Here is a 27,886-nt window from a genome sequence, read left to right as displayed (position 1 = left end):
GATATGGGCAGAGTTGGGGAGGGAGATAGTGAGAAGTTGAAGATAACTCCTAGATTGAGAACCTGAGAGACTAGGAGGATGGTTTTGCCTCTAGTAAGAAGGAAGGTAGGAGAAGAGAAAGGGTTTCAGGGTTTTGGACATATCATGTTTAAGGTATCTACTGAATATCCATTTTGAGATGTCTTAAAGGCAGTTGGAGTGTGAGATTGGATATTAGCAGAGAGATTGAGGCACCATGCACAAATTTGAGAAGCATCAGCATAGATATAGCCGTTAAATCCACAGTAGTTGATGAGATCACCAAATGAAGTAATGTAGAGGGAGAAGACAGAATCTTGAGGGACACATACCATTAGAAAACATGATCTGGATGAGGATTCAGAAAAGGAGACTGAGAAGGAGTGGTCAGATGGGTAAGAAAAGAACCAGGAGAGAGTGATTCCCCAGAAACCTAAAGAGAAGAGCGTGTTAAGGAGGAGAGTGATCAACAGTGTCAATGGCTGCAGAAGTCAAGGAGAATGAGCACTTAGAAAATGCAACTGGATTTGGCAATTAAGAGATGATTTATAAATTTGAAGTGATCAGTTTGGGTAGAATGACGAGGTAAGAAGCTGAATTGTAAGAGGTTAAGAAGAAAGTGAGAAGAGAGAAAGTGGAGACACTTATTGTAGATGGTCTTTTCCAGGACTTTACTCACCAAGGGCAGAAGAGATATGAGAGGAAATTTAGCTGGCACGGAAAGATGCTTGAATGCTTGATAAATACTTATTAACTCTCTCTCTCTCTCTCTCACACACACACACACACACACACACACACACACACACACACACTCACCCCTTCTTTCTATTTCATTAGCTTTATTTTACCCAAAAGATTTCTTTTGATCTTCAGCATCTACTTTTTAGTCCCTCTAAAATGTGTCACTCTTAGTGTGATCCCATTTCATCCTGTTAGGCTTTCTGTATCTTCATTTCCATGGCAAAGTCTTGGCTTCACTTGCTTAACTTGCAGTGACTATTGCTAGAATTTTCCCTAAGGCCGCCATATCCCTATGTCTAAAATATCAGGTCCAGGAAAGTGATTGTGCATATTTGGCATCAGACTCATAGAGACTATAGCAACAATTTTCAGGCCATTCCAAATGAATAGAATTATTCCTCATTTTAGGATTAGCATTTAAAAGGTTCCTGTCTTCTGAGTTACTTCTCACCCACCCACTATCACTGACCTAGATTCCTTATGCTAGAAATGTGCTCACCTGGAACCCAGATTAAAGGGATGAGTTCTGGGGAAGATTAAGGACCAGTGCTCCTAAGTGTCCCTAGGAGACAACTGGAAGAAACCTGATCTACTTCAGGGTAAGATTGGAAAACATTTTAATTCTTGGAAAGAAGTAATTAAATAATTTCCTTTTATGATTCTGGCTTTGTTCTCCTCTTGAAAGGGAAGAGAATCATCACCCTTTATCACTTTAAACAGGGCAAACTAACATGGGGTTCTCCCCCACCCCATCCCTTTCCCTCAAAGTTAATTAACATGTAAATACTTGTCAGTAAAAGGTAACACTTCAGCAATTAGCATTTAAATGGGCAAGGAACAGTATTCTGCCATAAAGGAAGCAGCTTGGAATCTTTCTCCTAATGTATGTGGAAAGGAAAAAATAAAAAACTTCATAATTTCCATGCAAACAGTTATGAAATAGAATGTCACCCGAAGCCTGGGGTAAAGAGTGAAATCTCACGCTTGGATTGAATGCCCCGGAGTTTGCATACACAACCCGATTTTATGTACATGTTTACTTAAGCAGCTACGACAGAAAGTGACTAATTGTTTCTGTCCAGAAAACACATCATGTTTGTTTGATTTTAATGGATACCATCAGCAAAGGAAACAGAGAACCATAGGTGGGAAAAGACTTGAAGGGCTAATTTTTCCATATCGGGTGTAATGATGAGTACACACACAAAATTGCACATGCAGCAATTGCTTCCACTCAGCCCTGAATTTGGATTTCAAATGAGGTAATTGTGCACCTAATGATCCGTTTGCACATACAATTATCTGATTGGCATATGCCAGGTGAGCTTTGGGGGATAATGGGGGCAAAGGCATTTTTTCCTTCCTTCCTTCCTCTCTCTTCCTCCCTCTCTCTCCCTCTCTCTCTCTCTCTCTCTCTCTCTCTCTCTCTCTCTCTCTCTCTCTCTCTCTCTCTCTCTCTCTCTCTCTCGCAAACCCATGGCACTCTGGACTGGAAATTAGAACCATAATGCTAATTATATTATATTTATTGCATTCCTATTAGAATTTTGTGTCCATGTGTTCATGGGATGTTCCTGCTAATGAGGATTACACAATTAGCCCAAGAGGAAAAGGCTCTTAGGCTCCATTGGCAAGGACACTTACACATTTGAAAAATAAATGAAAGCTATAACAAATCCCAACACCTTCCTGTAACAAAGTTTATTAATGAATATTAATGAAGGGTATCAAGGAATCAGTGTAAATAGATGCATTTCTTTGTGTATATTGAGAAGGGGCTTCTACTAGGTGAGTGGTGACAAAGCATTGGGAGATATTAGTTAAAAGATCCAGAGAATACCAGCTTGACCTACAATATTACATCTGTTGGGACAGAGGTTTGAAGTGAATAAAGTGTCCTTTAGGATTTGGAACTCCATCTTGGCCCACACCATTGACAATTTGTAGGACAGTCAAGCCAAATATTTAGGCCTCCTCTATGTCAGACCTTGTTTAGAATGGAACCAAATCCAAAAGACTACTGGACAGCTCCTCAAGTCCTCACTTGAGTCCTAGAACTGAATTGCTTTCCTTGGAGCTTCCTGAATGAGCAATGACCTACACGTGATCCTATCAGATGCCCCAAGAACGACCTGACCCCAAAATAGTTGACCTTCCCCTAATCTCCTTCAAAAAATGCTTGGTCCAGTACTAAATTTATAGGACTGGACTGAAACCAGGTCAGCTTTTTAAAGTACAAGGATGAGTCAAATTATCAGGGGCATCTGCTTCAGAATGGAACTATCCCAGTGTGTTGACAATCAAAATGGGCTCTTAGCACTCAGTTTGACCAAGTGCCCTTGAAGAGTTTGGCCTTTGTTTCCTTGATTAGATTGGGAGTCCTCGGTGACCTCCTTGCCTCAGGGGAGGGCCTAGTTTACATGGGTTTGAGTGGCATGTTTGAGACATCAGAGGCTTTAGACCACATGGGTTTAAGTCCCCTCTTTGTGATGATTTTAGGTCATGTTGGTGAGTCACATGTGTGACTCACCCTTGACCCTGAAAAAGATATAAAACCAGGTGTTGGCTTTCTCTTTCTCGGAGCTCTGAGCCACAGGAGGAGTGGCGTGTGATTCTGGGCCAGCCGTTATCAAGCTCCCCAACTCGTGAACTCAGATGTTGATGCTTTTTGGTAACTATGAATTGTGATTTGGTCTGTTTCTAATGTATCTTTGTATTTGTATTCTCTCTGAAGTTCAGGGTGCTGGCTTTTCTCCCTTGAACTAAGGGAATGACATTTGTTTGTTGGATTGAAATAAGATTGTTAACCCCTTAACGTCGGTTTCCTTAGTAAAGCAGATCAAAAGAACCTGTGCTGGCAGCATTCTTGTTGAGCTTGTGTTGGTTTTTCACCCCCACAGCAGCTGCTAGCCGGATTGTCAAAACACCCAGGCAGAAAGATAATCTCAGAATAACTGAGAGAGGTAGGAGCCTGAGGTATGTAATTCTAAAAGATCTGACCACTTTTTCCCTATGACTCTTGTGGAGAACAATGTCATCCTTACCAAATGACCAACCTAGTGCTATGATTGGCCTAAGTCAAATACTTTAAGACAGACTGGTAGGCCTGGAAGAGATCTTCCTTAAAGATCATCTTGTCCAATCTGGTCATGTTACAAATGAAGAAACTAAGTCTCAGAGGGGGAAAAAAGAAGTAACTTCCTATAGATCATGGAGACAGATAGATTAGATAGATAGATAGATAGATAGATAGATAAATAGATAGAAACAGGAAGAGATAGATGAGACAGGAGAGAAAAAAAGAGGATGAGAAGAGAGACCAGAGAGACACAGAAAGTGAGAAGAAAAAGAGAAAGTGAGGTGGGGAAAGAAAGGAGGGAGAAAGAAGGAATTATTTACTATGTGCTAAGTGCTAGAGATAACAAATGCAAGCAAAACAATCCTTAACCTCAAGAAGCCTATTACATTGTCACGGGAGAAGATAACATAAAGGCAAATGGAAGTGATAGTGATAGGATGTGGACACAAAAACATAGCTTGGAGCTGGTGGCCAGGAAATGATGTAGAAGCTAGTTCTTGTCAAGATAAGGCAAGAACTAACCTACTAGAGCCCAGAGGGATTCTAGCAGTGAAGTCCAAGGTTCCTATGGAGAGACAATCAGTGACAGAACAGGACAAGGATCTGATTTTTCTCCATCCCAGGACAGAGTTCTTGCTTCTACCAAATGAAGACTATTCCCTGCCTTTCCCAGCTTTTCAAAGAGCCACTCAGATTTCCCTGTCAGTTTCTTTCCTTTTGCATGGCTAAGGAAGATGGCAGTCAGATCTCTTTATAACTCATCCCCAAGCTCCTTGAAGTCAGGGACTGTTTCATATTTGTCTCTATATCACCAGTGCCTAGATTAGTGCTTGTCACACAGTAGGTGCTGAATAATGCCTGTTGATTGATTGTTCCACAGTTAACAGTTGCCCAGGATGGCAGGCAAAATTGAAATGGGGGGGGGGGGGAAGAGTTCATTAATAGGCAGAATCCATTAAACTCCTTCCTTGACTAATAACACCTTATTTTCAGGCCATGGGTATGAGAAGATTTATTAAATGGCATTGCTACAAAGGCAAATACAGAATAAAACATGTTAGTTTAGTGAGAAATTAGTCATGTTTCTTTAGTCGGGATTAATAAGAAAATCAGAAGATAAGGTAATGTCATCAAACTCTGACCCAACCTAAATGTCTCTTTCTTTATGCCCTTTTTAGGGGAACTTGTCAAATTCCTACCGACAGAGTTGTGGGGAGAATAGAGATCAAATATCTAATCATATGATCCTTCCAGCTAATTGATACAGTGGATGGAGCACCAGGCTTGGAGTCAGAAATAACAGAGTTCAAATCAGGCCTCAGACATTTACTAGCTCTGTAACCCTGAGCAAGTCACTTAATCCTATTTGCCTCAGTTTACTTATCTGGAAAATGACTTAGAGAAGGAAATGGCAAACAACTCTAGTATCTTTACCAAGAAAGCCCCAAATGGGGATCACAAAGAGTCAGAAATGACTGAACAAAAAGAAATCCACTGAAATCTTTTTCCAATGTGTTATTCACGGCTCAGAGGTGACCCTGGGTTTTCAAAGGCTTTGTCAATATAAAATAAGTACTGGCAGGTCTTAAGCTAAAAAGGTTTTGAGTATGGTTCTGGGGGTAGGAATATGTCACCTAAGCTTAGTTCAGATAAAGATATCACTAGAAGATTAGCTAAAAGATGAAGGATTTTTTTCATTGCAAGAAAACTGCTTATTTCATAAAACACAGAGGAATCAAACTGTGTAAGTGGAGGGAGTATCTTCTCCAATGAAATCATGAATCTTTTGAAGTTCTGGCTTCCCAGCATGCTCTAGAGCACATCACTAGTCTTGTCTTTGACATTTCATATGCCTGCTTCCAGCATAGTGTGTTCAGCCAGCTTCCCATGATCATCAAGTCCCCATGGGAGCCACTGTTGGAGAGAGATTTCTACTTACTGACCATGGCTCCTGCCTGGTGAGGTAAAAGCAGACCTCAGGCGTGGAATTGTTAGAAGTTGGCCATGTAAATATTCCAGAATGAGGGGCTTGACAGACATGAATTCCTAACTTAACTAATACATAGCATGATCTGAAAATTCTAACCTTAATCAGCTTTGTAGAAATTGATGTTGCTTTGGTATCATGGAAAGAATTTAGAGTAGGCAGACTTAGGTTCAAGTCTCATCTCTGAGATTTGTACCTTACATTTATTACTCTTATGACTTATGACCAGAGAATTAACTTTCTCTAATATTTACAAAATGGGGGTGGGGGATGGATTTGATGGCTTCTTAGATCCCTACTAGATTTAAATGACAGGTTTATAACCTTTCTTCCTCATGGTCCCCTTTGGCAGTCTGGTGAAGCCTATGGCACTCTTCTCAGAATAATGTGTTTAAATATATAAAACGTAATGATCAAAATTATTTTCAAATACATTTATGGACCCCAAGATAAGAGCCCCCACTCTAGACCTATGATCCAATGAAGAACTACTCTGTAGGTGGACTGATGTTCTCAGGGAGTTTATACTACATTTTGGGCAATTGAAAAGAAGAGCTTATTGTGACTAATATAATGACATCCTGTACTCACTTTTCTCTGTAGCCAACAATGATCTCACCTCTTTCTAAGCTATGAGACTGAATAACCAGAACTCAGCCCTATAGAGAGGATGATTCCCTTTAATGAAGACCTAGAAATTACCTCATTGAGTTAAATAGCTCCATCCTTTGATAAGGCAAAAGGTTTGAAACAGTCTGACACGATGGATCTAACACCATGGGCCAAAGAGATCTTCATTCTGTCCTGGTCCTGGACTCCTACATCAAGGCTGGGTTTATATAAGTGATATGTAGCATGGATGTTAGACTTCTATCCTCTGTAGGGCAAATACATTGGAGTGGTTGTTTCAGAACTGAAAAATTATAATCAGAGCTAAAAAGAAATTATTTCTAATTTTACCTTCCAGAAACTGGATGTGTGAAGCCAGGATTGTGGAAGAGGAAACTGCTTGCTAGCAAAGAAAACATAAGCTTGTGTGTGTGTGTGTGTGTCTTTGTGTGTGGGCTCAAGCACTTAGTTACTGTACGTATATCACTCTTTTTATAAAACTTGTATTCAAGTGACCCATGTATGTTTCTCCTCACCCAACCAGTTGGGTCAGACTGTAGCTATTAAGTGTGATATGATTTATGGCTATTTAAAAAAGAAGTAGAAGAAGCCTTTTGCAGAGACAGAGAAATAGTAAATATAAAATGAAGCATTGTGCAAGGCCCACTGATTTTTGACCCACCGAAAGCATTAACTTGTTGGCTATCTATACACACCATGACATGATCAGACCCTCTGGAGTGTGTTTTGTTTTATGGTGTTTTATTTAATAGTTCATTCTTTTGTTTTATAGTGTTTTGTTTAATAGTTCATTGCATAACAGACTAGAGAAATAGAGTGATACACCTTGTCTAAGATAAGATTAGTAGAAATTAATGCTAGATTTTAAAAATATAATTATAATTTAAAAATTCAAGGGTATTTAATTTGAAGTTTTAAAAAATAGAAGTTTTGATAACCTCCAGTCAGTTATTAAGTGTCTATTGTGTGCCATGTACTGTGCTAAGCACAAGGGATACAAAAAAAGGCAAAAATAGTCTCTGCACTCAAGGAGCTCACAGTCTAATGCAGGAGACAACATGTAAACAACTATGTATAAACAAGCTACATAAAGGATAAACTGGAGTTAGTAAACAGAGAAAAGGCACTAGAATTTCATATAATTGGTTTCTTTTGTAATTCTACATATTTTAGTTCACGCCCTTAAAAAGACCATTTTTGAGAAGCCATTTATGAGTTTCACCAGACTGCCAAAATTGTACATGATAAAAAAAATTTAAAAAAAAAAAGGTTAAGTACTCCTGGACCAATTGAGGTCAAAGTTCCCCCTTCAAGACTAGTATGAGCTGATGGCAAAATCAAGTGAGCAGAAATAGGAGAAAAGTTTATCCAACAGCACCATTACAAAGACAAACAACTTTGAAAGATCTAAGAATTCCGATTAGCCCAGTTACCAACCAGAAGTCCAAAAGACCCATGACAAAACATGCTACCCAACTCTTAACAGTGAGGCAAAGGACTCAGGTTGCTGACTAGACACATAATTTTTTGGCAATAGCCAATGTGAAAATTTATTTTGCTTGATTATATGTATTACAGAGGTTTTAATTTTTTTATTTTTTTCAATTTGGGAATGGGAAAGGGTGGAAAGTAGAAAAAAATGAAATTTTCGTTCATTAAAAAAATAAAATTTTCAAAATATAAAATAATTGGTTACTTTTCCCCTTTATTCCTCTCCCCCTCCCCCACATCCATACACTTATTATTGTAAGGGACAAATATTTACATTATCTGAAAAGGTGTCTCATTTAACCTTTGCTAACTTTGCTGGCAAATGCCTCTCACCACTACCTTCTTTGGGAGCCGCTATGATGGGTGTTAGAGATAAACATGTAAGCCCAGATTCCTAAACCTTTTATTCTTAGACCTCAAACTCCCCTACATCATCATGTAGCCTGGAATAATTATGATACAATCTCAGAGACGTGTGATAGCCAGCAACATCCTGTTTTACTTCCTAGATGAGAGAATTTTCAGGAAGAAACAGGAATGTCTTGTCACGGATGAGCTGGATATCAGTTAGCTAAGCTGAGTATCAAATATGGGAAATTAGTTGCCATTAAAAGATAGCTTTAGGCAGTTCATTTCTCATCAGCCAAGCTGTGGAAGCCTCCTGCTGTGGACAGTGAACATTAGCGTACTAAATACTGCAACTAATCAGACATCACATTTACTATCGGATGAGCCTGCATTAGATGGGGGTGGAAGCTGCAGTGCTATCATAAGGCAGAAGGAAAGCACAGTATTACTGAGCATCTTCCCAGGCTGGGACTGAGAACAAAACAAAACAAGGCAAAACAAAAATTGGATCCAACTGGTCCCCAACAATCTCAACTTCCTGTTCCTTCTTTAAAAAAGATAAAATGAAAACATTCCTTGACTTAGGAAACTTTATTTGGGGGCTGGAGAATTCTAAACAAATGAAGGAACTATCCACAGATATATAGATTAAAATCCAAGTATACTAAAATTTTTGGTGAATGTCTACGGTCATTCTGACACTGCTAGTACTGGACTATAGTCCAGTCCAGTAAAAAGAAGTCAGGCTCTGAAACCAGTGGATGTGGGTGATTCATCATCATCACCATCATCACCAGCACCATTATCACCACCATCATCATCACTATTATCACCATCATCAACATAATCACCATCATCACCGTTAACATCACCATCATCATAGTTAGCATTAATGTGGCATTTAAGGTTTGCAAAGTGCTTTACATATGTTATCTCTTTAGAACCTTACAACTACTCTATGAGTAAGGGGCTATTATTTTCTCTATTTTGCAGAGGAGGAAAATTAGTCTGAGAGAGGCTAAATGCCTTGCCCGGGTCACATAGTTGTCTCTCATTTTTACTACCTAAATGGACTTGACGATTCATTTAAAAATACCTCAAAGGCCAAAGTAAATGTTTGTGTTCCTTCTTGTGTTAATCTCAGCAGATCTTGGTTTCCTTATCTGAAAAAATGTGGCAGTTGGACTAGATGGCACTCTGAGATCCCTTCCAGATCTTGGATTATTATCCCATGACCCTACAGATCTTGTATCTCTAAATTGCTCTGATTCTCAGTGGATTTCCTTTTTACTAGCATTCTCCTTTAGCATCCTGCTTTACCTTTCCTGCTTTTACCACCCTTATCTCCAAATCAAAGATCATTTGCAACTCAACAAACACTTCTTAAGGACCCACTGTGTGCATGGTGCTATGATAGACACTGGGAATGCAGAAACAAAACAGTACTTGCTTTCAGAGCTTACTTTTATGGGAGGAAAAATTAGTACTGCCCTTTATTTTAGGCGTGTCTGCCAGGAACAATTTTCATTAATTTGACATTAATTTAAATCAAAGCATTTATCTGCTAGCGACAGACAGACAGAGATAGAGATACAGAGACAGAAGCAGAGAGAGAGAGAGAGAGAGAGGTGTCCAAAACTGGCAGAATCCCATTGGACATGTCTCTAACACAAGACATTTTGAAATAACATTTGTGGAAAGAGTTTTTAATCTAGGGGTCTGCAAACTTAAAAAAATTCTTTGACAAGTATATGTCACTATGATTGGTTTCTGTGGTAATTTTATTGATTTTTTTTTTGCATTTGAAAACATTAGTTTGCAAAGTGGTCCACAGGTTTCACTGGGGGGATGCAGGAGAGTTCAGGCTACAAACAAACTTAAGAATCTATAATCTAATAGAGGACTAGTCACTTTAATCTTTCCTCTAAAACCACTCATCTTTCTTTGACCACTCACAGCACACTTCCAGGCTTCCTCCCAGTTGGTCACAGGTGATTGATCTGAAGTAATCAAAGGGACCTCCTCCCTCTGATTAATACTTTAATTCAGGGTTTCTTATCCTCAGATCCATGAATGAGAGAGAGAGAGAGAAAGTATATTTTAATATAGTTTACCCTGTTTATTAGTTTACATGTTTAAAAAGCCTGTGGATTTTTTAAAGGTATAAATTTAAAAATTTTATTCTGAGAAGGGTTACATAGGCTTCACTTGACTGCCAAAAGGGTCCATGATTAAAAAAAACCAAAAGATTAAGAATCCTTGCTTTAATTCTTTCAGAATAGGGAAAGGGAGAACTGCCCTTAAGTCTAATCCCTTCAGGGGATCCAAAAGACAACTATCTTAACTACAGAAGAGGAATTTCATGTGCTAAGTTTTGTTGCCACAATCTATTTTCCAAAAAGTAAATTGAGGGAGGAAGGAAGGAAGGAAGGAAGGAAGGAAGGAAGGAAGGAAGGAAGGAAGGAAGGGAAGATATTATGTCTAAATCAGGAAAGGAGGTTTGATTGGAGAAATACTTATGTCTGGATATTTCAGATGAACTAAAAGAAATTTTTAATATTCTGGCAAAATGTGAGGTATTCATAAGTAAAAAACATTCAAAATAATTTCCAAGTGGAAAAATTGCTAATAATGGGGAAATACTAGGAAAGGCCTTGTATTGGAGATGCCACCTGAATTGTACTCCATATACCGTAAGGGAATTGCTCAGGTGGGCAGCTTACCCTGTCATTTTTACTTAATTAATTAATTTTAGCTTATTTATTTATTTACTTATTTTAGTTTATAACACTCCGTTCCACAAGTTTTTGAGTTCCAAATTTTCTCCCCCCACCGCAAGATGGCATGCAATCCGATGTGGGTTCTAGATATACCTTCACATTAAACTTATTTTCCCAATAATCAAGTTGTAAAAAAGAATTATAATCAATGAAATGAACCATGAGAAAGATGAAAGGAAACAAAAAAAATTTAAAAAAGAGAGAGAGCAAATAGTTTTCTTCAATCTGCATTCAGTCTCCATAATCCTTTCTCTGGATGTGGATAGTCTTCTCCATAAAGAATATTTTGGAGCTGTCTTAGAACCTTGCATTGAAGAGAAGAGCCAAGTCTATCAAAGTTAGTCATCAAAGAAGTAATGTGTCTGTGGTTATGTACAATGTTCTCCTGATTCTGCTCCCTTCACTCAGCATAAGATCATATAAGTCTCTCCAGGTTCTTATGAAGTCCATCTGCTCCTCATTTCTTATAGCACAATGGTATTTCATTACATTCATATACAACACTTTGTTTAGCCATTCTTCAATTGATGGGCATCCCCTTGATTTCCAATTCTTTGCTACCACAAAAAGAACTGGTATAAATATTTTTGTACATATGGGTCCTTTTCCCCCTTGTATGATCTCTTTGGGATACAGCCCTAGAAGTGGTATTGCTGGGTCAAAGGGTATGCACATTTTTATAGCTCTTTTGGAATAGTTCCAAATTGCTCTCCAGAATTGTTAGATCAGTTCACAACTCCATCAACAATGCAATAGTGTTCCAATTTTCCCACACCTTCTCCAGCATTTATCATTTTCCTGTTTTAACATGTTAGCCAATCTGACAGGAGAGATGTGGTACCTGAGAGTTGTTTTGATATGCATTTCTCTGATCAATAGTGATTGAAAGCATTTTTTCATTTCTTCCTCTGAAAACTGCCTGTTCATATCCTTTGACCATTTATCAATTGGAGGATGACTTGTATTCTCACAAATTTGATTCAGTTCCCTGTATATTTTAGGAATGAGACCTTTGTCAAAGACACTGGTTATAAAAATTCTTTCCCAATTTTCTGCTTTCCTCCTAATCTTGGTTGCATTGGCTTTATTTGTACAAAAACTTTTAAATTTAATGTACTCAAAATTATCCGTTTTGCATTTCGTAATGCTCTCTATCTCTTGTTTAATCATAAATTCTTCCCTTTTCCATAAGTCTGAGAGATTAACTATTCCCTTCCCTCCCCAATTTCTTATAATATCAGCTTTTATATCTAAATTGTGAACCCATTTTGACTTTATTTTGGTATATGGAGTAAGATATTGGTCTATGCCCAATTTCTGCCATACTTTTTTCCAGTTTTCCCAGCAGTTTTTGTGAAATAGTAAGTTCTCATCCCAGAAACTGGAGTCTTTGGGTTTATCAAAGAGTAGATTGCTATAGTCATTGAATACTGTGTCTTAGGTACCTAACTTATCCCACTGATCCACTACTCTATTTCTTAGCCAATACCAAGTAGTTTTGATGATTGCCACTTTATAATACAGTTTAATATCTGGTATGGCAAGGCCTCCTTCCCTACCATTTCTTTTCATTAATTCCCTTGATATTCTGGATCTTTTGTTCTTCCAGATGAATTTTGTTATTTTTTTATCTAGCTCTATGAAATAATTTTTGGTAGTTTGATTGGGATGGCACTGAATAAGTAAATTAATTTAGATAAAATTGTCATTTTTATTATATCAGCTCAACCTAACCACAAGCAACTGATCTTTTTCCATGTATTTAGATAGGACTTTATTTGTGTGAAAAGTGTTTTGTAATTGTGTTCATATAGGCCCTGGGTTTGTCTTGGCAGGTAGAATTCCAAATATTTTATGGTGTCTACAGTAACTTTAAATGGAATTTCTCTTTCTATCTCTTTCTGTTGGGCTTTGTTAGTATTATACAAGAATGCTGTGGATTATTGGGGTTTATTTCATGTCCTGCAAGTTTGCTAAAGACATTTATTATTACAAGTAGTTTTTTACTTGATTCTCTAGGATTCTCTAAGTATATTATCATATCATCTCTAAAGAATGATAACTTAGTTTCTTCTTTGCCTATTCTAATTCCTTCAATTTCTTTTTCTTCTCTTATTGTTAAAGCTAACATTTCTAGTACCAAATTGAATAATAGGGGTGATAATGGACATACTTGTTTCACCCCTGTATATCAGTAGGCAAGATTCATGACCTCAAGGATGACCATGAACATGCCTGAATGGTTCAAAATCACAAAATATGAAAAACTCTCTATGTAAAAGGCAGACAAAGTATAACCTTTATTTAGACTCCAGAGGATCAAATTTGAGAACCAATACCCCAATTCAATATAGTAGCAATTATATTCCAAAACCAGTAAGCCCACCTCAATGTAGTAACAAGGAAATTATAAAACAGTATTATAGCAAGGAACCAAGTCATCCTGTAACCTTCCCCACCCCCACCCCCTGCTAGGGTCTTCCTGTAAACAATTACTCAGAAATCCTAACTCTACTCAGCACTCTCTTCTGCAGCTCTATTGATGATGGTTCTCTCAACGTCTGCTTTTTAGAGCACTATTGATGTCTGCTACCTCAATGTCTTCGTCTCAGTCCTGCGGCTCTCAGTTCTGCTGTTGTCAGTTCTGCAGCTCTCAGTTCTGTTGCTCTTAGTTCTACTCTCAGTTCTGCTCCCCTTCAATTTTGCATCTCTCCAATTCTACTCCTCTTCAGTTCTGGACTCTCCTTTTATACAGTCATAGCTGGCCTCAGATTGTCTAGAACTCAGGTCTCTGATTGCTTGAAGTCATGATTGACTAGAACTCAGTGCACATATCAATGGCTCTGGTCTTAGCAACTCTCCTCAGGGTCCTGAGGGCTTTATGCCCACATGGGCTTAGCACCTAGTAGGTTGGGGCTTTAGGCCTATTTACAAACAAAGATATAATCAAACTTTGCCACCTAGGCCCAACCGAAGCCTATTGAATGGGTGGGGAGGATCTTCCATCACATTAATACTACACCCTGATCTTATTGGAAGCGCATCTAGCTAATACTCATTACATATAATGCTTGCTGATGATTTTACATAGATGCTACTTATCATTTTAAGGGATATTCCATTTATTCCTATGCTTTCTAGTGTTTTTAATAGGAATGGGTATTGTATTTTATCAAAAGCTTTTTCTGCATCTATTGAGATAATCATATGGTTTCTGCAAGTTTTGTTGTTGATATGGTCAATTATGCTGATAGTTTTCCTAATATTGAACCAGTCTTGCATTCCTGGAATAAATCCTACCTGGTCATAGTGTATTATTCTCAGCATAAGTTGCTGTAATAATTTTGCTGATATTTTATTTAAAATTTTTGCATCAATATTCATTAGGGAAATTGGTCTATAATTTTCTTTCTCTGTTTTGGCTCTTCCTGATTTAGGAATTAGTACCATATTTGTGTCATAAAAAGAATTCGGTAGGACTCCTTCTTCACCTATTTTCCCAAATAGTCTGTAAAGAATAGTAATTGATCATTCTTTAGATGTTTGATGGAATTTACATGTAAAATCATCTGGCCCTGGAGATTACTTCCTAGGGAGCTCATTGATGGCATGCTCAATTTCTTTTTCTGAGATGAAGTTATTTAGGTGTTTTATTTCCTCTTCTATTAACCTGGGCAATTTACATTTTTGTAAATATTCATCCATTTCTCTAAGGTTGTCAAATTTATTGGTATACAATTGGGCAAAATAATTCCTAATTATTGTTTTAATTTCTTCTTCATTGGAGGTGAATTCCCCCTTTTCATTTTTGATACTGATAATTTGGTTTTCTTCTTTCTTTTTCTTTAATCAAATTGACCAAAGAATTACCAATTTTATTGGTTTTTTGTTTATTCATTTTTATTTATTAGCTCAATAGTATTATGGATTTCAATTTTATTACTCTCTCCTTTGGGTTTCAGTATTTTTAATTTGGTATTTAACTGAGAATTTTCAATTTGTTCCTTTTCTAGCTTTTTCAGTTGCATGCCCAATTCATTGATCTCCTTTTTCTCTATTTTATTCATGTAAGCATTCAGAGATATAAAGCTTCCCCTAAAAACTGCTTTTGCTGTGTCCCATAAGTTTTGGGATGTTGTCTCATTATTGTCATTCTCTTGAACAAAATTACTGTTTCTATAATTTGTTCTTTGACCCACTCATGCTTTAGGATTAGATTATTTAGTTTCCAATTCATTTTTAGTCCATCTTTCCATGGCCCTTTATTACAAATAATTTTTACTGCATCATGATCTGAAAAGGATGCATTGAGTATTTTTGCCTTTCTGCACCGGATTGTGAGGTTTTTATGCCCTAGTACATGGTCAATTTTTGTGTATGTTCCATGTACTGCTGAGAAAAAGTTACGTTCCTTTCTATCCCCATTCAATTTTCTCCAGAGGTCTATCATATCTACCTTTTCTAAAAGTCTATTCATCTCCCAACTTCTTTCCTGTTTATTTTGAGGTTAGATTTATCAAGTTCAGAGAGGGAGAGGTTGAGGTCCCCCACTAGTATAGTTTTGCTGTCTATGTCTTCCTGTAACTCCTTTAACATCTCCTCTAAGAATTTGGATGCTACACCACTTGGTGCATTTATGTTAAGTAATGATATTACTTCATTGTCTATGGTGTCTTTTAGCAGAATATAGTTTCCTTCCTTTTCTCTTTTAATTAAATCTATCTTTGTTTTTGCTTTGTCTGAGATTAGGACTGCTACCCTTGCTTTTTTAACTTCAGCTGAAGCATAATATATTCTACTCCAGTCTTTTACCTTTACCCTGTGTGTATCTCCGTTTCAAATGTGTTTCTTGTAAATAACATATTGTAGGATATATATATATATATATATATGTATATATATATATATGTATATTAACAATGTAATCCTACATAAAAATACAAACAATTTGTCCTTATTGAATAATGAAGGTTTTTTTCCCCTGTTAATCTTTTTATGTCTCTCTTGAGTTTTGTATTTGAAGATCGAATTTTCCATTGAGCTCTGGCCTTTTCATCAGGAAGGTCTGGAATTCTCTTATTTCATTGAATGTCCATCTCCTTGCCTGAAAAATTATGCTCAGTTTCACTGGGTAGTTGATCCTTGGTTGCAGTTCAAGCTGCTCTGCCTTTCAGAATATCATATTCCAATTCCTTCTGTCTTTTAATGTAGAAGCTGCAAGGTCCTGTGTAATCCTGATTGTAGTTCCATGATATTTGAATTGTTTCTTTCTGGCTGGTTGCAGTATTTTCCCTTTTATTTTATTTTCCCTTTTATTTTATTCCCTATTATTCCCTTTTGAGGTTTCAGATGTGGATATAGTGTCAATGCTGTCCTCTTCTGAACTGGCATTTTCATCTTCCCTGTCTCCATAATAAGAATCAATTGTTTTCTGGGTTGCTTCTTCATGGTGGTTGTGTTTTTCCTGGCTTTTAAAGTGGATATCTGCTTTTGGGTCATGGGGCTCTGTCCCAAGATTCTTGTGCTGGGAACTGGGGGCTTGGTTAGTGGTTGCGTGCTGTGGCCTCTGATTTTGTCAGCTAGAGGCTATAAAATGCTGCAGCTCACCTGGTGCTGAGCTGGAGCTAGCTGGTATGTGCCAAGGTTGAGGCCAGGTGAAGTCTTTCTGAGTTTTCTGGGGTTACACAAGCTCCCAGCATGAGTTGTGGGGAAGGGGTAGTCAGACTGCTGAAAGTCTCCTCTTCCCCTAGAGCTGTGCTATATTGTATGGGTGGTCTCAGCTGTAGGTCTGTGCTGGTGTTCGCCACTTCCCCTGGCTGCGCAAAAGCACACCTGTGGTCCTGGTGTTTGGGCTCGTGGGCTCCAGCCCTCTGGGGCTCAGGAACTCCTGCTGATCTGCTGATGGTGGGCCTGATGGGACACCTCCCTTCCTCCACTGGTCTCCTTCGGCCACCACAACAGGGGGCCATCTCCCCAGACTCCCAAGGTAAAACACTGCTGAACCCCCACTTCTGGCTCCTCTATTCCAGGGTTTTTCCCAGGGCAGTATTGTCTAAGTCAGTGAATGTGAGGAAGGAACGGATGAGAGCACCTATGTTTTACTTGGTCATCATGGCTCCTGGAAGTTCCATAATGTGAGTTTCAGACCTTTAGACTGTGGGCTGAAAGCCTCAGGAATAGCTGCTGCTGTGCCCTCAGGCTCTGCACTTCTGTCTCACCTAGCTCTGATGGACTCCCAAGCACTTATTAAATGCTTATTATGTGTTAGTTGGCTGGTGATGAAGTGGATAGAGTCTGGGGCCTGGAGTCAGGAAGATTCATCTTCCTGATTTCAAATTTGACCTCCAACATTTACTAGCTATCTGACCCTGGGCAAGTCATTTAACCCTGTTTGCCTCAGTTTCCTCATCTGTAAAAATGAGCTGGAGAAGGAAATGGCAAATCACTTCAGTATGTCTGCAAAGAAAACCCCAAATGGGGTCACAAAGAGTTGGACAAAACTGAAAAATGACTTAACTTGTGTGTCGGGCTATCAACTTCAGAGTCAAGAAATTTTGGGTTCAATTCCTTCCTCTGACACATATTCACTAAATTTGTGACCCAGAATAAATTCCTTAATCTCCCAGTGCCCTCCAGACAATTCTCTAAGTGCAATACCAACCTTCACTAATGAAACCATTGGTCTTAAAACACATAAGGTAAAAGCTTAGAACAACTTTATAAACATTCTACTAGACATGTCAACTCGCAAAGGGGAAGAGAAAGGTCTTTACTATATGCCAGGCATTGCACTAAGAGCTTTACAATTCTTATGTCATTTGATCCTCACAACAAGCCTGACAGGTGGGTGTTATTATTATCCCCATTTTATAACTGAGGAAACTGAGGCATATAGCAGTTAAGTAACTTGCTCAACGTCACACAGTAAGTATCTGAGGCCAAATTTGAATCCAAGTCTCCATATACAAGAGACCACTATGACATCAATTACAACTATGCTTTCTCTAGCCTGTATTTTCAAGGTGAAGATAGACTTGGGACTCCTGACTCCATAAGGAATTGACTAGAATATACTCTTTATTAGCAGTTACCTCCCAAATTCTGAAAATTAGTCAGCTTTAACAAATTTTTCAGCTTTCAAAGGATCAAGAAATAGAAACGAACAACTTTAGAACTGAGGGGGACCCTTAGCAGTCATCTAGACCTATTTGCTCCTTTTATAGACACAGAAACTCAGAGTCACAGAAGTTGCATGTCTACACAGCTAATAAGGAGCAAAACTATGTCTTCAACCCATATCTCTCCTCACCCCAAGGCCACCTTTTCCTATATACCACAATGCTGCCATTATAAGCATTGTACCGTTGTACCCACTAGCCAGCTGTGTGACCTTAGACAACTTATTTAATCTCTTTGGGCCTCATCTATTAAAAAGAGAGGATGAAAAAGATATCTACCTTTCCAGCTCTAAAATTCTGTGATTCTTTTTAGAGGCAATGGAGGTTAAGTGACTTGCCCAGGGTCATACATCTAGTAAGTATCTGAGGCCAGATTTGAACTCAGAACTTCCTGACTCCAGGGCTGGTGCTGTATCCACTGTGCCACCAGCTACCTCTTAAGTTTTTGTGATTTTAAATCCTTTTTGATGATCAGATAATCATAGCATAAAATGATCAATCTACAACTATTAAGTACCTGCTATATGCTAGGTACTGTGCTGTGCACTGGGGATACAAAACAGACACAAGATGGTTCCTGCCCTCAAGGAACTTACAATCTAATGAAGGAGACCACAGCAAACAAACATATACAAAAATGTGTGTGTGTGTGTGTGTATATATATATATATGTATATGTATATGTATGTATATGTGTGTGTATATATATATATATATATATATATGATAAATAGAAAGTTATTAAAAGAAGAAGGGCAGGAGAATTAAGAAGGGTTGGGGAAGGCTTCCTGTAAAAGATGGAATTTTAGTTGGGAATTAAAGCAAGCCAGGGAGGCAGTAGAAAGAGTTAAAGAGGGAGAACCTTAATACGATGGATCACCATCCCTACATGTACATATAATGTATTTATCTACATCCTTGTTTAATTCCAACAGAATGAAGGTATGCTCCTTGGAGGTGAGGACTGTTTTGTTTTCATCATTCTACTCTCTTCACTTAGCACATAGTTCAGGCTTAATAAATTCTTCTTGAATGATTTTATGAAAGGGATAAAAAAGAAAGGTATTTGGTCACACTCTTCCCTTCCTTTTCTCATGTGACCTTACCTTGAAATGTGTGTGTGAGGGGGTGGCTTAGCATAGAATTTGGGGAGGAGTAATGTCTTTTCTTTGCTGTTTTTTGAGATATTTCAGTTTTTCTTGTAGTTTTCCTTCTCATTTTATACTTTAATATAGGAAACCATAAAACAGGGGACTAACTGGGAGTAACATTTCTGGCACCGATGTCATTCTGACTCTTCCTCACAATTCCCCATGTGGTGTGAATGGATTCTTAAAGAAAATTTTACACACACACACACACACACACACACACACACACACACACGTATATGTACACATACATACATGCATATATAATACACACATATAATACATATGTATGTTATGTATCTATGTATGCATAGGTATATGTATATGCATGCATGTATGGGTATGTGAGTATGTGTGTGTGTAACACGTATATGTGAATAACTTTTAATTTCAATCACTAAACAGAATGGAATTTAAAGAAATTTACTACCTCTACTATTTTTTTCAAATCTTCTACATCTCCATCTATTTCTACATTTTCTTTTCTCCATTTCATCCATTTTTCCTCATATCATTCTTCACTCTGGAAGAATAAAGGAGCAGCAATGGGTAAACATCTCTTTGCTTCTTTCCCTATAGAAATGGACAGTATCATCCTTGAGCCCTGAAATATAAAAGATTTATTTCATCCTAATTAAGTGAACATATGACATGAAATGAGAGAAAACTGAGCACAAAGAGTGCCTTCTCCAGATTTTTTCTAGATTTCTATGTCAAATTGCCAACCCAGAGAGCCTGCAGTCATTTGGGGTAATGTCTCCTTAGAAATACCATTTGTTCTAAAAAACCCACATTGTAACAAAACTTCCTGGATCCAATTTAAAGATTTTCTTTTCCATGGTGACAGGTACTGAATAGTTTTTATGGAAGTCATTGAATGTTGCCTTTTGCGAGGTTGGCACTTCGGGATTAGAATCAGAGTCCTTGAGAAATTCACTAAGTAGCATTGTTGGCAAGGTCGTTTGATCTAGAACATGCTTACCAACTGGTCTCTTCTCATTGACTAATTAAAGCGGGAAAGTTCCTCTGTTTCCCAGTTCTAATATTGATATATCAGTGAGGTGAAAATAAATTTTATTGAAAATCCCATTTTATACAAAATTTAAACTCAATGGTGGGGTGTAGAGAGTGTTCCCCATGCCTAGGAAAGAGAAGCTTTATTGATACTTCATTTTCTGGACCTGAGAAGACAATGACTTCCTCACAAACATGGGCAGATTAAATAAATCACATTTTGTCCTTTTTACCATCTGCTTCTTGCTTATTTTATTTTAAGCTGCATGACTAAGCTTTACTGTCTGATGAGTGAAGGTGGGCCCTGCTGTCTTCCCTCCCGGCTCCTTACGGCTTGCAATGAATCTGAAAATGCAGAACCAAGCTGCATAAGGGTGAGTCAGAAATCAGCAACTATACAATTAGGACTCACTGTTCCAAATATCAGGATTTAGTCATTAATGTTATCCACCTTCCTCAGAGCCAGATTCATGGGGAGAGGGAAAAAACAAAAAAACAAACAAAAAACAACCATAACCGCTCAGAATAGCTATTTTGCATGCTAGTCCTTCTCTGTGTTCAGCTATAAAGGTTAAAAGAAAGATTATGTGCCTCATGTCCCAAGTTTTCTAACTTTTCTGAAACTTTAGTAATTTTATTGTCCTCTTAATTCGACCTTTCTATCTCTTTATCATCCCAAACCACCTAAAATAGAGTTGCAGGTTTATCCTAGAGAAGACTCATACAAGATATGTATCTTCAAGCATCTGAAGGGTGACAGAGGGTAGGGCCATATTCTACTCTGTCCCAGAGGGCAGCATCAGGAACAGTATAACACTGATAAATTCCACTTAATCAACAAATCTTTATCAAGTGCCTACTGTGTGCAAGATACTATGCACCAAATGCTTTTGACTGTGTATAACTATGAGGAAATGTATGTTATTTTCCCAGTTATATGAGTATACATACTTTGGTGGACCCATGGATCCCTCATTGTGAGTTCTCCCTTTACTGAAGTATCTCTAAATCCCTTTACAACTGTGTAAATTAAAGAAATGTGCAATTATTAGTCATATCTTTCTATAAATTCACCATTAATCACCCACACAATGCACTGGAGGCCTTTCTCTGTGTTTTTTAGTATCTTAAAGAAGAGATGTCAAAAATGCAACTCACAGGCTAAATTAGGTCTACAAATCTCCTGAGTATGGCCCAAGTGTAATTGTGAAATATTTAACAAAATGAATATAAATACAATAAAACAGATAATATTACAGTCCAAAATTAAGGCAATATATAACCCACACTTATCTTTTAGTGGCCCCCATTTCTATTTGAGTTTGACATCACTGAACCAGGAATACATCGTATGTAGTTGGCAATTGAAGCAACTTGACTGAATGAAGTCTCCTGGAGAGAAAACAGAGAACTCAAGATTTACTAAATCCCAGGAGACACTAAGAGGTAACAGTAAAGGGAAAGAAGAAGAGCCAAGGAAGGAAATGGTGAGCCAGCTAAGAAGCATGTAGACTAGTACAAGTTTGTTGATGGAGTAACAAGGAATATACATTGTTTAAGTCATGATAAGGAGCAGGACCTGTGACTTCATTGATATAGGGAATTCCTGGGTGAGGAAATTCCCTCCAAGAATATGAGTACCTTCTCTGAAACTTATAGTCTTGGAGAGTAGCCGGGAGTACTGTAAAGTTAAGTGATTTACCCAGTCACACAGTCAATATGTACAAATATGTGAATGCCAGTGTTCCTGGCTCTGAGGTCAGTTCTCTGTCCTACACCATAGCACCTCTCAAGGTGGATAAAGGTAAGGTGTAAATGCTCACACTGAAACTTTAAAAACCAGCTCTTTAGAGAAGGTATGAGCTAGTCCTAGAATACCCCTGGATTTAAATAATATGGTCCTTAGAGAGATAGTTGGGGAAGGAGAATTATGGAAAATAAACCCCATTTCCATAAATTTAGTAAATTATAAGTACCTTGAAAGTAGGGTCCATGTTTTAGTTATTGTAGTAGCAGAGTGCCTTGCACATAGTTGACATTTAATCAATGCTTATTGATGCAGTGTTGAATAAATATGCTCACTGAAGTCAGGTGGCCAATTTCCAACTCTTACTCTTCATAATTCCTTGATAATTTAAGGTCTGTACTATACAGATCATATTTTATGTTGGTAATTACCCCTTTCTGTGACTACCCTGTCTTCCTACTCATAGTCTTATAAATTCTGTGAGAAAAAGAACATAGATAGGACTGTAGAACTAAAAGTCACAGGAACCTGACAGGCCATCTAGTCTAACGCTTTCATTTTTCCAGAGAAGGAAACTAAGACCCAAGGATGTCAAGTGATTGTCCAAGGTCACACATTTAGTGAGCATCAAAGGTAGGTTTTGAAGCCAGATCCTCTGACTGTTTAGATTCAGGGCTCTTTCTACTGCTTCTCACTCCTACTAATTTCCTTTTTTTTAATTAAGATTTTTTTTATTTTTTGTTTACACCACTCAGTTCTGCGTGTTTTTGAGTTCCCGATTATCTTCACCTCCCTCCCCTCCACCTCTCCCTCAAGATGACATAGAAACTTATATCTTCTACATATACCTTTGCATTAAACTTATTTACACAATAGTCAAGTTGTAAAGAAGAATTATGACCAATGGAATGAATCATGAGAAAGAAGAAACAAAACCAAAAAAAGAGAAAAAAAAAAGAGCAAATAGTTTTCCTCAATCTGCATTCAGACTCCATAGTTCTTTCTCTGAAAGTAGATAGCTCGATCCATCATGAGTCCCTTGGAGTTGTCTTTGAACCCTGCATTTCTAAGAAGAGCTAAGTCTATCAAAGTTTAGTCATCACAGAATTGATATATCTGTGGTTGTGTACAATGTTCTCCTGGTTCTGCTCCCTTCACTCAGTATAAGATCATATAGGTCTTTCCAGGTTATTATGAAGTCCATATCTTCCCCATTTCTTCTAGCACAATAGTATTCCATTACATTCATATACCACAACTTGTTTAACCATTCCCCAATTGATGGGCATCCTCTTGATTTCCAACTCTTTGCTACCACAAAAAGAGCTGCTATAAATAGTTTTGTACATATAGATCCCTTTCCAACTTCTTTGATCTCTTTGAGATACAGCCCTAGAAGTGGTATTGCTGGGTCAAAGGGTATGCACATGTTTATAGCCCTTTGGGCATAGTTCCAAATTGCTCTCCAAAATGGCTGGATCAGTTCACAATTGTGCCAAAAACATATTAATGTTACAGTCTTCCCATATCCTCTCCAGCATTTTCCTGTTTTGTCATGTTAGCCGATCTGACAGAAGAGATGTGGTACCTAAGAGTTGTTTTAATTTGAATTTCTCTAATCAATAGTGATTTAGAGCATTTTTTCATATGCCTATAGATATCTTTAATTTCTTCCTCTGAAAACTGTCTGTTCATGTCCTTTGACCATTTCTCAATTGGGGAATGACCTATATTCCTATAAATTTGATGCAGTTCTCTGTATATTTTAGAAATAAGGCCTTTATCAGAGACACTGGTTGTAAAGATTTTCTCCCAATTTTCTGCTTCCCTCTTAATCTTGGTTGCACTGGCTTTTTTGTACAAAAACATTTCAATTTAACATAATCAAAATTATCCATTTTGCATTTTGTAATGCTCCCTATCTCTTGTTGTGTCATGAATTCTTCCCTTTCCCATAAAACTGATAGGTAAACTATTCCTTGCTTTCCCAAATTGCCTATAGTTATCAGCCTTTATTCCTAAATCATGAACCCATTTTGACTTTATTTTGGTATATGCTGTAAGATATTGGTCTACACCCAGTTTCTGCCCTAATATTTTCCAATTTTCCCAGCTGTTTTTGTGAAATAGTGAATTCTTAGCCCAGAAGCTAGATTTTTTTGCGTTTATAAAAGAGTAGATTGCTATAGTTGTTGACTACTGCGTCTTGTGTACCTAACCTATTCCACTGATCTACCACCCTTTTTCTTAGCCAGTACTAAGTAGTTTTGATGACTGCTACTTTATAGCAGAGTTTAATAGCTGGTATGGCTAGGCCACCTTCCCTAGCATTTTTTTCCATTAATTCCTTAGATATTCTGGACCTCTTGTTCTTCCAGATGAATTTTGTTATTATTTTATCTAGCTCTATAAAATAATTTTATGGTAGTTTGATTGGTATGGCATTGAAAAGTAAATTAATTTTGGTAAAATTGTCATTTTTATTATATTAGCTTGGCCTAACAATGACCAACTGATTTTTTTTCCGTTTATTTAGATCTGACTTTATTTGTGTGACAAGGCCCTGGGTTTGTCTTAGCAGGTAGACTCCCAAATATTTTATAGTGTCTACAGTAACTTTGAATGGAATTTCTCTTTCTATCCCTTACTGTTGGGTTTTGTTAGTAATGTATAGGAATGCCAAGAATTTATGTGGGTTTATTTTATATCCTGCAACTATGCTAAAGTTGTTTATTATTTCAAGTAGTTTTTTACTTGATCCTCTAGCATTCTTTAAGTAAATCATCTCTAAATGTTCTCTAAGTAAATCATCATATCATCTGCAAAAAGTGATAATTTAATTTCATCTTTGCCTATTGTAATTCCGTCAATTTCTTTTGCTTCTCTTATTGCTAAAGCTAACATTTTTAGTACCAAACTGAATAATAGGGGAGATGATGTATATCTTTGTTTCACCCCTGATCTTATTGGGAATTCATCTAGTTTATCCCCATTACATATAATGCTTGATAATGGTTTCAGGTAGATACTATTTATAATTTTAAGGAAGGTTCCATTTATTCCTATGCTTTCTAGTGTTTTTAATAGGAATGGATGTTGTATTTTTGTCAAAGGCTTTTTCTGAATCCATTGAGATGATCATATGATTTCTGCTAGTTTTGTTGTTGATATAATCAGTTATGCTAATACTTTTCCTAGTATTGAATCATCCTTGCATTCCTGGAATAAATCTTACCTGGTCATAGTGTATTATTCTCCTGATAAGTTGCTGCAATCTTTTTGCTAATATTTTATTTAAAATTTTTGCATTTATTCATTAGGGAAATGGGTCTATAATTTTCTTTCTCTGTTTTGACTCTTCCTGGTTTGGGTATTAGTACCATATTTGGGTCATAAAAAGTATTTGGTAGGACTCCTTCTTCACCTATTTTCCCCTATAGTCTATAAAGAACAGTAATTAATTGTTCTTTAAATGTTTGATAGAATTTATATGTAAAACCATCTGGCCCTGGAGATTTTTTCCTAGGGAGCTCATTGATGGCGTACTCAATTTCTTTCTCTAAGATGGGGTTATTTAGGTATTTTACTTCCTCTTCTGTTAACCTGGGCAATTTATTTTTTTGTAAATATTCATCCATTTCCCTAAGGTTGTCAAATTTATGGGCATACAATTAGGCAAAATAATTCCTAATTATTGTTTTAATTCCTCTTCATTGGAAGTGAATTCACCCTTTTCATTTTTGATACTGGTAATTTGGTTTTCTTTCTTTTTTAATCAAATTGACCAAAGGTTTATCAATTTTATTGGGTTTTTTCAGAAAACCAGCTCCTAGTTTTATTTATTAATTTAATAGTTTTCTTGATTTTAACTTTTATTAATCTCTCCTTTGATTTTCAGTATTTCTAATTTGGTATTTAAATGGGGATTTTCAATTTTTCTAACTTTTTCAGTTGCATGCCCAATTCATTGATCTCCTTTTTCCTCTATTTTATTCATGTAAGCATTTGAAGATATAAAACTTCCACTAAGAACTGCTTTTGCTGCATCCCTTAAGTTTTGTTGTTGTCTCATTATTGTCATTCTCTTGAATGAAGTTATTAATTGTTTCTATGATTGTTCTTTGGCCCACTCATTCTTTAGGATTAGATTATGTAGTTTCCAATTAGTTTTTGGTCTATATTTCCATGGCCTTTTATTACAAATAATTTTTATTGCATCATGATCTGAAAAGGAAGCTTCGACTTCTTCTGCTTTTCTGTACTGGATTATGAGGTTTTTATGCCTTAGTACATGGCCAGTTTTTGAGTATGTGCCATGTACCACTCAGAAAAAAGTATATTCCTTTTTATTCCCATTCAGTTTTCTCCAGAGGTCCATTATATCTGCCTTTTCCAAAATTCTTTTCACCTCCTTAACTTCTTTCTTGTTTATTTTGAGGTTAGATTTATCAAGTTCAGAGAGGGGGAGGTTGCGGTCCCCCAACAGTATAGTTTTGCTGTCTATTTTTTCCTGTAACTCCCTTAACTTCTCCTCTAAGAATCTGCATGCTATACCACTTGGTGCATATATGTTAAATAATGATATTGCTTCATTGTCTATGGTGCCTTTTACCAGGATATTGCATCCTTCCTTCTCTTTTGAATTAGATCTAGCCTTGCTTTTGCTTTTTTTACTTTAGCTGAAGCACAATATATTCTACTCCAGCCTTTTACCTTTACACTGTGTGTATCCCCCTGTTTCAAATGTGTTTCTTGTAAAAAAACACGTTGTAGGATTATGGTTTTTAATCCTTTCTGCTATCTGCCTCCATTTTATGGGAGAATTCATCCTATTCACATCCACAGTTATGATTACTATCTCTGTCTTTTTCTCCATCCTATTTCCCCCCCGTTTATGCTTTTATTTTTCCCTTCTCCCTTCCACTACTTTAAAGAGTTTTGCTTTTCACCACTGCCTTCCTTAGTTTACCATCCCTCTTGATTCCCCTCCTTTATCTTACCTTTTTCCCCTTGCTACTTCTTCCCTCCCTTCTGACCACCCCCTGCCTTTTCTTTTCCCTTTCCCCTCCTACTGCCTGTAGGACAAGTTTCATTTCTGTACTTAACAGAGTATGTTATTCCCCTCTTGAACAAAATCCAATGAGAGTAAAGCTCAAATACTGCTCTTCTCCCTCCCTTCTTTCCCTCTACCATAATATGTTTTCGTGCCTCTGGATGTGATATAATTTACCCATTTCTACTACTTCCTTATCTCTTCTCCCAGAATCATCCCATTATATTTCTTAATTATGCTTTTTATCATTATATCAGTTATTTTATACTGACACCCACAGTCTATATATATCCCTTTCAATTGTCATAATAACTGTACTCTTCTCGAGATTGACATTTATATACACATAACATATATAAAACAATATAATCCTATATAAGGATGTAAATAATTTGCCTTATTGATTAACAAGGGTGTTTTCCCCCTGTTTACCTTTTTATGTCTCTCTTGAGTTTTGTGTTTGAAGATCAAATTTTCCATTGAGCTCTGACCTTTTCATCAGGAAGGTCTGAAATTCCATTATTTCATTGAATGTCCATCTCCTTGCCTGAAAAATTATGCTCAGTTTTGCTGGATAGTTGATCCTTCGTTGTAGTCCAAGCTTCTTTGCCTTTTGAAAAATCATATTCCAATTTCTCCTGTCATTTAATGTAGAAGCTGCAAGGT

The sequence above is a fragment of the Trichosurus vulpecula genome, chromosome 1 (genome assembly GCF_011100635.1).
Source record: "Trichosurus vulpecula isolate mTriVul1 chromosome 1, mTriVul1.pri, whole genome shotgun sequence".
Classification (NCBI taxonomy): Eukaryota; Metazoa; Chordata; class Mammalia; order Diprotodontia; family Phalangeridae; genus Trichosurus; species Trichosurus vulpecula.
Note: the sequence above shows the minus strand (reverse complement) of the source record.